Genomic DNA, 13,265 nt, shown 5'->3' with positions numbered 1-13,265 from the left:
GCATGGAGAAATACCACACAGCAAAGGAAAGGAGTGTAACCTGAGCCCTTCTTCCACATGAAAGCTGCTCCCTACCCCAGTCCTGCTGCCACAAGGTTCCCTCCAACCACCAAACACGAGCACTGCTCCTACTACTATGAAATCAGAGCAGGACAGCCAAGATGTGAGTGCTGAGCCAAGAGGCTGAACCAGAACTTGGGATCTGAGCCCTGAAAATGCCTTCAGGAGCCATGTCTGCAAAAGACCTGAGTGGCTGAATGAAGCATGTTCTCCTCCTGAGTGATATTCAAATCTATTCCCTGCAAAAACATGGAGTTTAACACTCAAACTGAAGATTTAGTAGTATTCTGCAAGAGGAAATTTAACATTTCAAGATTTCATTTCAACTGAGCATGCCACATGATAGCAATGAGCAGCTGAATAATGACATTTTATGTGAAAGAAAGAAAAACCTACCACAAAACACTATCACACTAATCTTTAAAAAATCCCAAAAAAACCCTAAAAAACAAAAACAACCAAAACCACCCACGCCAAACAAACTCAAAAATATATTTCCAGAGGAAGAGGTAAACAACTTTTACCCTCATTAAAAAGTTGAGAAATGTGCACACCACCACTAAAATATAATTAATACACAGTTTTCAGAGGAGTCCAAAGGAGCAATTTAATTAACCACCCACTGATTTCATAAATGACAGGAACACACAAAGGTAATGGCACCTTATAATGGAAAATGTCCTGTTTATTTAGCTGAGCAATTGTGCTGTTCTATGTTGTGCATAAATATGAGGAAACACATTTTGAACTCATGACATTTTAACCTTGTAAGGTGTGACAGAACAACATACTGCCCATGATACAGCCACTGTATACTCCACTTATTTAATGCCTTTACCCAAGAACCTCAAAGTCACTGACAATCATAAAGGTCTTAACCTTCATGAACTCCTCTGACAGGCTTTTTCCTTGCCCTCTTCAGAAATGCCAAATTGTTCGGAGGAAAAAACCCCACAATTTTACTGGTATGCAGCTTCAAACAAACTATTGCCTCATATATGGACTTTGTTTATATCTGTAGTTCTCCCACTTTCATGCAAAGGCTGTTCCTTGCTTTTTTCATTGGACTTTCCAAGGATAAAGCTGAATTGAAATAATATTCCTTCCTGCATTCACAAAAAGCAAAATGCCTTTGTGTTGATACATGACAACCATCAAAGTCTATTTGACTGAACATGAAACAGAGCAACATCTGAATTTATGAGCTGTTCATCTCCCTATCTACTGGACATACCAGAAGCATCCCACAGAGACGTGAAGAGGCTGAAGAGGGTTCACGGAGGGAAAGATGACCAAAGGACTGAAAAGCCTGCTGTACGAAGAAAGGCTGAGAGAACTGTATTTGGTCAGCCCTGAGAAAAGAAGGCTTAGGGAAGACCTTATCACAGTGTTCCAGTATTTAAAGGGTGCCTACAAAACAAGCAGGAGACTCCTATCTGATAAAGAGATACATGGAAAAAGACAAGGGGTAATGGGTACAAGACACCTTTGTGGAGATTCCAACTGGACACAAGAGGCAAAATCAGCCATTGGAATAGTCTCCCCCTGAAAGCTGTGGATTTCCTAACACTGGACACTTTTAAGATTCATCTGGACAGGGTGCTGGACCATTTTGTCTAACTGTGCTTTTGCCAAGAAAGGTTAGACCAGATGATCCTTGAGGTCCCTTCCAACCTGATATTCTATGATTTATACTTGTTTTGGGGCAGACATGATTTAAAATAACAGACTGAAGAGATTCTTCAGAAGTCTCCACTGCAAAGCTGATTGCCAACTACAAGGTTTTCCTCACAGGATTCAACAACATACCCTAAAATGATCCTCAGCAGTCCAACACAGCAGCTGCAAGACATACAAGGATGGATGTGGCGACCTTGTACACCAGCCTCAGGATCTCTCATCCCACCTGTCCCAGCTGTCAGCAGCCATGGAATGACATTAATGACTTCACATAACATTGGCTCCCTGCCCACCTCCTACAGGAAAAGCATTCCTTAATAGAAATTGTACCATCGAGTGTTGATCCCAACAGCATCACTGTACAGTGTATCTGGCTGAAACGATTAGTTTGAGTGTACACATTAAATACACATTTCTGCAATTTTCCATCCAACAGTGAAATCTTCACCAAGTGGTATTAACTATCCATGTTTACTGCTCCTGAGGGTTTCCCATTATTAGGTGTTTACATTTACTCAGCCTGTAGCAAACCATTACTCTGGTACCTAGCTCTGTTACCTGCCTGTCAGTGATGCCACCAGGTATGTAAATATCTTTAGAAAGTGAAAACCCCATTACTTTTATGCACTACACACTGTGGTTTACTTACTAATTAGACAAGGAAACAAAGTTCTTTAATAAATACCATAAAGCAGCTACTAATTTTTATTTAGTAAACTGTTTTGGTTTTTTAAAGTCTTTCCAGCTTTGCTGTGTTAACATGTGCATTGACATCACAAACCAGCAGGTCCCATACTGCAGCAACAATACCTTTGGGTTCCTTGTTTATAATCCCTTTGGTGTCCTTCCTCAGAGGACTCTTAGGGACACCTCACTTCAGGACTGAACACAGAGCTATTTTCCTGTGGTTAATCATGACAACTGCACAGGATGCAAAAATGGTTTAGATTTTCTGCTACTAAATGTTATAGAAAATATACTGCTTAATTTGTACTATATCATTCAACTGCCTGCAGCTTCCAAAATAAACTTATTTCTAATGTTTACTATTGCAATAAACTGTATCAGAAATTCTTACCTTCTTCCATGCCATAAATATATTTTGAAAGAAAATCACACTGCACAACTCTCAGCAAGAACTCCATTTACCTATCATATACCTCCCCAACAACTGCACTCAAGAGTTTCTCAAGTGGTCTTACCTGCAGTGAGAGCCCATCCACAGTACAAAGATCCCATGTGGTAAATTAACTAGGTAAGAAGCATCTGAAAAGAGACCGACCACAGCTAGAAAAACACTTAATCATACTTGTTGCAAGTGCTGTGCTCTGCTAGGGAAAGCTCTCAGAGATAAACAGTGTTTTGTAACTCATCAGCAGTCACTTGAGATACAGAACAGAAGGAAAGAAACAGGAACATTTGGATGGCAGAGCTCTGCATTTTTTACAAAACATCAGAAAATGTCATATCTTGAAGTTTACCTTCCTCAAAACCTTCCGGTAGGAATTCCTGTGCTGCTTGTTTAAGTCGGTTAAATGCTGCCTATTTCCTCTCCCAGTGCTATGATCATTTTTTCCTTTCTAACAGCATTCTACCAAGTTCTTTGCTACACAGGTTTGAAGAGCCAGAGCTGGGGTGGTCTGCAGCTTATTTATGAAACTGGCCCTCACCATCTGCCCCTGCAGCCTGGAGGTACAGAAGTAGCTGGCCCTCCTGCCCCCTGGTGATTCCTCAAGCCCACTTCTATGGAGATGCAGGATGGATGCAAGGAGATAAGTTATTAAGTGATCAAAATACATACAGGAAAATAATTCATTTTAAGTATTACATGGGGGATGTAAGTAGTTTATTAATTGCATCTTCTAGATTAATTTCTAATTCCATTAGGTCATGGCACAGTGAAGTAATTTAAATCAAGGGATTTAACAGCACTTTGAGTAAGTTTAATAATGCTAAAGCTTATTGTATATATTGAAGTATTTAACTCATAAGAGCTGTTTCTTTCACTATTCAGTAAAATTAGTTTAAAAATCAAACCTATTTCATTACCATTCCTGGTAGAGAACCTTATTTAAATTTTACAAGAGTAATGAAAATAGACAATACCATTTCATGTTTAAATACAACTTAAACCTTTAAGCTTAAAAGCACTCAATTAAAAAAAATCATCCTGCTTATCACTACAAAATTAGATTTTTTCAGTGCAGTAATACTGCTCTTTTCCCTTCCTGCCCTCCCTGCCACCAAAGGCTTATGTTTTGATTTCCACCACTGAACAGCTTTTCCATTTGCTGGTGTTCCACCAGACAATGTAATTTTGGAAGCGGCAGGTCTTGGCTTGAGTTTGAATTCCTGCCACCAAAAATCCCATTCTTAGAGAATTGCCTTCACATTCCCAAAATTAGAATGAATAGAAAATATGTTATTGTTCAAAGTGTTTTTCTGCACATCAGACGTTTGACTACCTTAACATCGGGGACAGTCCCATGGTGTAATGGAGAGCACTCTGGACTCTGAATCCCAAGGACCTGAGTACCAGTCTCAGTGGGACCATCCCCTGGCAGTTCAAGCCTCCCTGCCATCCCATCCCGTCACATCTCGGATGCTCAGCAGGGTCAGCCCCGGTTAGTACCGGGTGCTGTGACAGTCCCAAGGACTTCACTGTCACTGTTCAAGCTCGCTCGCCTGTGGCAGATGGACCTCAGGACTGAAACGGTGGGGCCAGTTCTGCACATGCTGTGCCTGACCTAAAACATCCACTGTGCAGGCTGGAAGGGCACACCCACGTGGGGGGAGCCCTGCCCAAATCTGTGTTCACGAAGTCTGGCCGTACATACATACACATCGACAGGACAGCCCCTGAACAGGATCCACTTCCATACCACGCCCCCAGATTCTTCAACCCAGCAGCTCCACCAAGATTTGTTACCTTCTGGCAAATACCTGCTACTGAGTGCTCGAATTTCCACAGGTTTTCCCATGGCTTCTGGTTGTACGAACAACCTTCAGAGCAGCTTTCACTAGCACTCTCTCATTTCACATTTCCAGAGACCAGGAGAACACCCATGCTCAGCTTCCAGGTTCCGCTTATGAAACCTGTAGCTCACAAAACCAGATCTTCTCATGCCATCTCCCTACATCTCTACCAGCATCACAGATAGAGAGTTATTTTTTAAATGACTCACGTATGGTTTTAATTAAATAAAAAATAGAAAAATCTATTTGAAGAAAAACATGCAGACTATCTGCCATAAAACTGTCCTGGCAAACAACTTTAAAATTCCTTCAGAACACCAAATGTACTAAGACTCAATTTTCTGAATTAAGAGGAATCCACTCTACTGCTTCATTTCCTAAGTAATTTCTTACAGAAGAATAACATTAGGAGTCAAGGAAAAATATAGTTCCCTACATGCCAAGCCCTGCACTCCTTTTGTGACTTTCATAAACTCAAGCATTGCTAAATTCATGTAAACCTCTTAAATAAATAAATAAAGCACAAAATATTTTTTCTTATGGAATTACTTTGTAGTGTGCTACTAACTCAAAAGTTCACACCGTTTTCATTTCTTTATTACCAGTAGCAATCTAGGAAATGCTGCCATCAATAGTAAATCTATGTGAAGTCACACTCCTCCAGTGCATTTTGTGCATAGCAATCAGTTCATAACACAATCCTGTGTTGTTTAAAATTCAGTTTATTCTTCAATTACTCTGCTAGCCCAACTCTAATTTATTAGATTTTCTGGTACATTTGATTTTGGATATTATGACATCCTGGCTCATGCCATTAGAGAGGAAACATAAAATGGTGAGGATGTCTAGGGACGGCTGAGAGTAAGATAGCAACAGCCTGAAAAATTAACAATATCACTGTCTCTGTGCTCAGCTAGACCTCTCCTGCATGAGCACTAAAAAATATTTTGGCAGTATTTCTCCAGCATAGACCTGACATCCAGGAATAGCCTCAGAGGCACCATAAAACCCCAGTTAGTATGGCAGGCAGCTGGGGCAGTTGGGAGGGTGGATGTCAGCCTGTAAGCTCAGCTGCAAAAGAAAGGAAACACTCCCCTGCTGCTGCTTGTAGCCTACCAAAGAAACCAACACAGTTCTAAAATCCACCAATACTAAATACATTGATTTTTTTTGGCTGTTTTTTTAACCTTGCACTGTCTCAGTCCTAGCTACCATTTCTTTCTCACAGCACCCAAGGTGAAATGTGAGGCAGCAGCCAGCAGCCTTCTCAGAGCATCTTTCCTGAGAAGCCTGGCAGAGGGGAGGGCTTTTCCTCCCCCTCCAGACTGGTGACCGACGCATTAACCTTCAGGGCAGGCTGCCAGCCCCACCTGCTTACTCAGGCTTTTGCCAACAAGGGAAGCTCTCACCGCGCTGATCTGTCCTTCGAAGATGCATCATCTTTTGCTAACTTCTTACTTCTCCTTACGACATTTGGCCTTAGAACTCCTGAATCCAGAGGATGGAGGGCGAAACATCAGACTGCACATCTGACCTTTTTCCCTACAACAGATTCTGACAACTTCAAACATGAAAAATGCTTATGTGCCTGCACAGCTTGCTCTGCCCCAAGAAATTCCACACTGGGTTCTGAAAAAATTTTTCAGATTTTTAGGAAGTCTAAAGATAGCTTACAGAAAAAACACCCAAGTGTGAATATTTTGCCAGGAAACCCAGGCAAGGTAGGCCCATCAGGGCCTGCCAGCATTGGAAAGAACTTGCAGTGGGGGAAACCTGGCTGGACCCAAATCCTTATTCATTATTTTGTCCTCCAGAAAAAAGCCAAGTACACTGATTTTCCCCTAGAGGGTAATAAAGTTTTCCCCTGTCTCTAAGCCCTCTTGTAGCTCAGGCAGTATTGCCAGCTCTGTCTAAACCTCAAGAGCAGAAAAGATTTTACTAACCACGAAGTTGCTGCAACAGTTGCATTAAAAAGACATTGCCAAAAATTACATGTAGCAATGTTAAAACACAGTGACTCAGGTTGCAGCTAATTTAGAAAACTAAAAAATGCCACGTTTTGGCTTACCCACTGCCTTCCAGTTTTCCCAAGTCTCTTGACCCTATGTTGTAACCCAGTTGCTGGTTTCTGCTTAGAAGCTTTATTTTTCCTCAGCAGCCCAATCCCATGCAAATGCTGGACAAAAAAGGAAGTAGCACAAGGGATGTATAAGCACATTTCCACTGTTATGCTGCTTGATTTCACACTTAGGAAACCCCACCAAAACAGTTATTGGTGTGTGAGAAATAAGGAGTACAGTTTCATCTTATGAAGACTGATGGAGACAGAGAAAATGAGATCAGGTCATATTTAGGTGGGATGAAGAACAGGGACAGAGGGGCTCTCCCTTTCTTTTAAGTGCTATCCCATGCCCCAGTGAATGAAGTATTACCACCACAATGGAACAAAATAGTTCCTCTCATTTTGGCGTGTGGCTACTAGGAAAAGATACCAAGTTCTTCACAAGCCCAAGTTCTGGGCCCCTCAGTTCAGGAAAGATATTGAGGGGCTGGAGCGGGTCCAGAGAAGAGCAACAAGGCTGGTGAAGGGACTGGAGCATAACTCCTATGGGGAGAGGCTGAGGGAGCTGGGGTTGTTTAGCCTGGAGAAGAGGAGGCTCAGAGGTGACCTCATCACTGTCTAGAACTACCTGAAGGGAAGTTTGGCCAGGTGGGGGTTGGTCTCCTCTCCCAGGCACTCAGCAATAGGACAAGGGGGCACGGGCTCAAGCTCTGCCAGGGAAAATTTAAGTTGGATATCAGAAAAAAATTCTTTCCAAAGAGAATCATCAGGCATTGGAATGGGCTGCCCAGAGAGATGGTGAATTCCCCATTCCTGGAGGTTTTTAAACTGAGATTGGACGTGGCACTGAGTGCCATGATCTGGTAAATGGACTGGAGTTGGACCAAGGGTTGGACTTGATGATCTCAGAGGTCTTTTCCAACCTAATCGATTCTGTGATTCTATGAAAACTTTGGCTCCAACTATTTTCTATTCTCAATCCCACATACTCCTAAGTAACCTGCCTATGCTTATGCTGCAAATCAATGCACACGCTCTGGAGTCTCCCTGCACCTGCTCTCATTACCCTGTGTTTGAAACAAATCCTGAACTGAGATCGGAGACTCGATTTCATCTCCCAGAGGGCAGAAAGTAATCATCAATAATTGATGCCAGTCGGTTTCATCTGGGGCACTGCCTCAGGCATGCAGTGGAGAGTTACGGTATGCATCAAGAAAAGGAGGATTTGTATATAAAATGATTTGATAATCTGAAAAAATCCCTCCGTAAATAAAGGAAGTTTACAGATAATCGTATTAAAGATTAGTGTTTTAAAACAATGCAGAATGTATTCAAGAACATCTGAGAAGAAAGATGGCAGTGTTAAAACCAAAACCTTTGGGGAAAATATCCCCCCCCTCAACAGAGAACAGTAATTCATTCACTATTAAATCCTAATCCTCATCAATTCATGTTAAATCAGGGCACTTTTTGTAATACTGTTATCAATGTATTTACATTCAATTTTATAAACAAATATTTAAATCTATTTTCATACAGTTTTAATATCTGATTAAATGACTGGTCATTTCACTTTTTTAATTGCTTCCTTTTTAATTGAAATTTGAGAAGCAAGCTAATTTTATGGCAGAAAATTGAGTAAGTTTATTATTAAATATGGACAGAACAACCTCTGGACTATGAAGAACATACAACAGCAAAAGCAATGTCTTTGTTCGATGTATTTTTATATGTATATATGTATATATGTATTTTTATATATATATATGTATGTTTATATGTATATATGTATTTTCATTAGCTGGAAAATTAAGAAAATAACTCTTTTTATCTTATACAGTTTACTACTTTTCCATCATACATTTACTATGTTCCAAACTTTTGCTCTGATGATTTAGGTGAAAATCTCCCCAGTGAAACCCATAAACTGTTCATGACATTTTTTATAATCCATGTTGATAATCAATAATATCTGTACACATCTTCTATTTAAACAATGCATTAAAGAAGCTGCTCACTGTCATAACTTCTGACAGCACCAGAAGAATAAACTTACTGCACAATTAAAAAGGTAAAAACTACAGAACTGAACAATAATTAAATTGGTAAAACATACTGGATCAGATTTTTATGTCTATTAGTACTGTATTTCCGATTCATGTTTCCATTAAAAAATGCTTAAATGTTAGAGCTAAATCTGGAAGCATTTCTAAGTTAAGATCTAAAAATAAATAAAGAAAAGAGAATTGTTGAAAGAAAACAGTAAGGACAGGGTTTGTTTGTCCCTTTCTGGGCTGTTTTATTTCTTTACATAGAGATATTAATTTTATATATACACACAAAATTGTGAAGTAAGTTTGTGATGAGCAAAATGTTAACCAGACCTGTACAAGCAGCCATTGAACCCTAGCTAAGGAAGCCCACAAGGGATGCTTTGCTATAACAACATCATCATACCTGTGGTTAATTCAGAGACTTCCTTCAGAAGAGAAGCAGGCAAAAAGATTCTCATGTCCATAAAGGACTTCAAGGACTCACCACTGCAGTCAAGCTATAGGGATGGCTAAATAAGACTCAGCATGTGATACATCACCTGAAAAATAGTATATACGTGACAAAAACTGCTCCTAACGCGTGGGTGCACTGAAGTGAAGTCCCTTCTCTCCTGCATTTCAATTTAACCTGTTTAGCAGGTTTTCAGGTATACACAGCCTCACCTATATCAACACATAAGAACAAAACATCTTTATCCTCAAAATCAGTATCGCAGCTAAAACAGAACTCTTTCCTCTCTGACACTTTCAGGCAAAAATAAATCTCAGCACAAAGCTGACATTACTGTATGAATTAAGCTGCCTTCACTAAACTTGAGGCTTACTTAAAGACAAAAGATAGCTCTTGTGAAATCCATATGGTTCTGATCGTTTGTGGGAGGCAACAGTTCTTAATCAAGTATCTTCCACTTTATAATGGCACGACACTTAGTTATGAACATTTCCTGACTTCACAGCTTTTCACTTTTCAAAATATGACTTAGGAAAGCGTTACTTTTATACAGCATTTCTCTAGTCAATGGCACATATCCCTTACTGCAGAAGAAAGGACTGTTAACAGTTTCATTTCACACTCCAGTAACCCAAAATTCTGTGTTACCACTCACTTTAGTGTTAATTTTCCCATAGATTCTCTTTTTCTGCTTACACGGCAAGACAACTCAGGTCAAGTGCTCAGACAAGCTGTGCTGCTGATTCTTCTTTTTACCACCACTGAATCACCTTCACTTTTGCTTCTCTGCAAAGTTATTTTCCCTGCAAAAAGCAGGAGAGTCACAGTTAATAGATAAGTCAGCAGCTCCCAGTCAAAATGGATTTCAAAGTGGGAAAAAAATGCTCCACAGAACTAAACCCATAAGTATTATTTATACAGGATCACTCCAACACTGTATCAATATACCAGGACTGGTGTATTTGCTGCTGTACACACGGTGAAGCCAATTCAGCCTGTGTCACTTCCAGCCATAGAATACAAAAGTATCAGTGCTGAACAGACCTGCTGAGCCATCCCCCAGGTAACAAGAATGAAGAGTTGTTATTTTGCCAGATGAAGTAGACAGATACCATTTTTTTACTCATGATTTCAAAAAGAAATACATTTGGTGGTTGTTGCTGAGTTAAGAAGCTTTGCAATGTGTATGTACAGACCTAACCTACACACCTTTTTAAGACATCTGCATGAAATGCATGACAGATCCACAAGCACACAAACAGAGCTGTACTTTTAGCCTAATCGAGACTAGCTTTACCTTTAACAACTAAAAATAATTAAAATAGTTAAGAAGCAAACCTAAAATCTGAAGGCATTCAGTACTGGTTTAATATTAGGCAGGAAACCCTGTGACTTTTAAACAGTCAATCTCCATTAGAAGCAGCAATGACAGATTGCCAATGGAGTAATTGCAAAAACAGTCCAGGAATTGACTTGTACTAATTTTTAATTAACATAAATGCAGGATAAAACTATTTCACTAATTCATGGGGTGAGCCTCCACCAGCTTCTGTCTGTCACAATAAATGGGTAGAGCAAACAAGACGTAAAAACAGGAAAAAGAGGCCAGATAGAAGGAAATCCTCATCAACCTGTTCCAGAAGAAGCTCAACTCAAAATGTTTTTTTTAGAAATTTAAAAAACAAGTTGCTTCAATAAGCAGGGCAGCCCTGGGGGACAGAATGGGATTGAATTACATGTACTGTGCCGAGGGTAGTTAGAGCTGTATGATTGGAATGGGGTTTATAGCAAACTCTCTGAACACAACCAGGACACTTACACAACACAGCTGGATCTATGCGGTCTTGTGATGCATCAATCAGCTTTCACTTACAGTTATTTCATGCTGGTTATAAACAAATGTTGTAAACAATTTGATTTAAAAAAAAACAGGAGAAAATTATACGGGGTAGGGGAACAGAACCACTAAGAAGAGGTAAGAAGACAAAGAAAGGTAGGCTACTGGCAAATAAATGCATGAACTTGGAACAATAAGGAATCCTCTTCTGCATGAAGTGGCGATAGTTTTTACTGGGCTTTTTTTCTATAAATTTTAACCTCCAAACATGTAAAGGCAACTTAACAGTCCATATTTAAGTATTTAATCTACTGCAGATATTCAGTGTACTATCCATGAGGCACATACAGACATGAAAGTGTCCAGCATTCTCCCTGAAATGTGACTTGCTCTGGATGTAACTACCCAGATGCAGGACAGACTTCGACGGTGCTCTTTGCACAGGCCATTGCTAATGGCACTGGAAAAACCAACCGTGTTGAAGTTAAAATGGGGTTAACTTGAGAACCTTGTAGGGGTTATGGCTTTTCTCATTGTCCTTGTTTTGCTTTTGCTGGTAGCAGTGTCAGTTAGAGGAATGATTTGGATGACAAGGCCTTAGCCGGGGAAAACCCCACAACAGGCTCTGTCCTACTGCCCTAAGAGTATGATAGGGCTTGTTTCACCTGGGGACTATGAGGTGTGCAGACAAAAACACATTCAGTCTGACAAAGTAAAATGCACCAACAAAGGTGGCTCACTGATACCAGCTAAGCTTTTTTTTTTTAATTAAGGCTTTGTTCAGGAATACACAACTTGATAGCCAGAAAAAAAATCACAACATATGAGGATTCTGAAACATTCTTTTGTATCAGAAAAAAAAAACAAAACCGAACAACAAACCGTGATGGGTTGGTCCCTTCAAAGCAAACTCAACATTCCTGTGGCAGAACATGACAGCTTGTCCGAGCACAAGACTGCTACTATGGAAAATCACTTCCCACAAACTGGTTTCAGTACACAAGTCAGCCTCCATTAGCTTTGCTTGAATTTCCACTTGTTTCTGTTGTGCCACAAACCTTCACTTCATCAGCTTTCTTTTTCCTATCTATGAACTCAGAAACAAGAACCAATGTGAGGAACAAACAAAGCCACAGAAAGGTAAGAGCTTAAAATCCTCCATCATTCATATTCTTTGCCTTTCAGGACCAAAATTTTTGAAAACGACACTGCATTGAGAGTGTTGTCTGTGATGGAGAGCTCAGAATCAAGCAAAAATTGCATGCAAAGAAAATGAAAAAAATCTACACACTGAGTACTACTGTGAAAGTCAGTAAAAGTGTTAACATAAAAGAACACTGACTTGAACCAAATAATAAATTGTGCTTATTCCAAATTGTTTTCTAACTAGCCAGCCCCTGGGAATACACAACACCGGCATCACGACATCTTCCACTGGCCTTGTGCAACCTCTTCAGAGAAAGCCATGGGAACATGCAGTGGCAGTGTGATCTCAGGGCCTTGGGAATAGAGCCTTTATCACACTCCAAAGTCACTCCCACTTCAGGGAATGTACAGTAGGAAGCTTGTGGCTCAGTTTTTCCCACTGTGCTAAATAATATCTGACAGCTTTACACCACTCCAGGCAACCAGATCCAAAACCTGATCCCACTTCGACTTTCTGCAGCTTCTGGATTCCTCCCTTTTGCCCAGACAAACACGGGCTCTCCTTTAATGTGAGCCACTTTCCATTGTGCTCTATTGCTAGAAAAAGGATAAATAAGTAATATTTCCATCTGCTTCATTATCTAGATCTACTTATTAGTACAACTGACAGATCAGTTCATATATTGGATAAACACCTTCATCAAATTGCATTTTGTCCTACAACCAAGGGTTCTTCACAAAAATTCTGCACAGCCCATAAAACAGTGGTTAAGCATGTTAAATCTCTCCATTGAAATACAAAAACATTGTCTTCTCCAAGTGACAGAAGGCCAGGCAAGAAGAGATGCTATGCTGGACCTTGTTCTCACCAGCAAAGAGGGGCTGGTGGAGAACGTGAAGTTCAAAGGCAGCTTTGGCTGCAGTGACCTTGGAATGGTTGAGTTCCAGCATGTCAGGGCAATGAGGAGGGGGCACAGCAGGGCCATTACCCTGGGCTGC

At 40.3% G+C, this 13,265-nt stretch overlaps 1 protein-coding gene across 5 annotated transcripts in view; it reads right to left on the bottom strand.

Annotated features, from left to right (window-relative positions):
• Positions 1-13,265, bottom strand: part of LNX2 (ligand of numb-protein X 2) — a 61,124-nt gene that overhangs the window by 43,675 nt on the left and 4,184 nt on the right. The window contains exon 2 of one of the 5 annotated variants that reach the window (XM_071553412.1): positions 9,939-10,086. The exons of 3 other annotated variants lie outside the window; for them this stretch is intronic. The gene's annotated coding sequence lies outside the window, so the exon portion shown is untranslated. Of the gene's footprint in view, positions 1-9,235; positions 9,257-9,938; positions 10,087-13,265 lie in introns of those variants that run through there. One more of the 5 variants, XM_071553448.1, reaches the window with a different exon arrangement.

Source organism: Pithys albifrons, chromosome 1, assembly GCF_047495875.1.
Source record: "Pithys albifrons albifrons isolate INPA30051 chromosome 1, PitAlb_v1, whole genome shotgun sequence".
Lineage (NCBI taxonomy): Eukaryota > Metazoa > Chordata > Aves > Passeriformes > Thamnophilidae > Pithys > Pithys albifrons.
The sequence above is the reverse complement of the archived record's forward strand: the minus strand, read 5'-3'. Positions and strand labels throughout refer to the sequence as shown.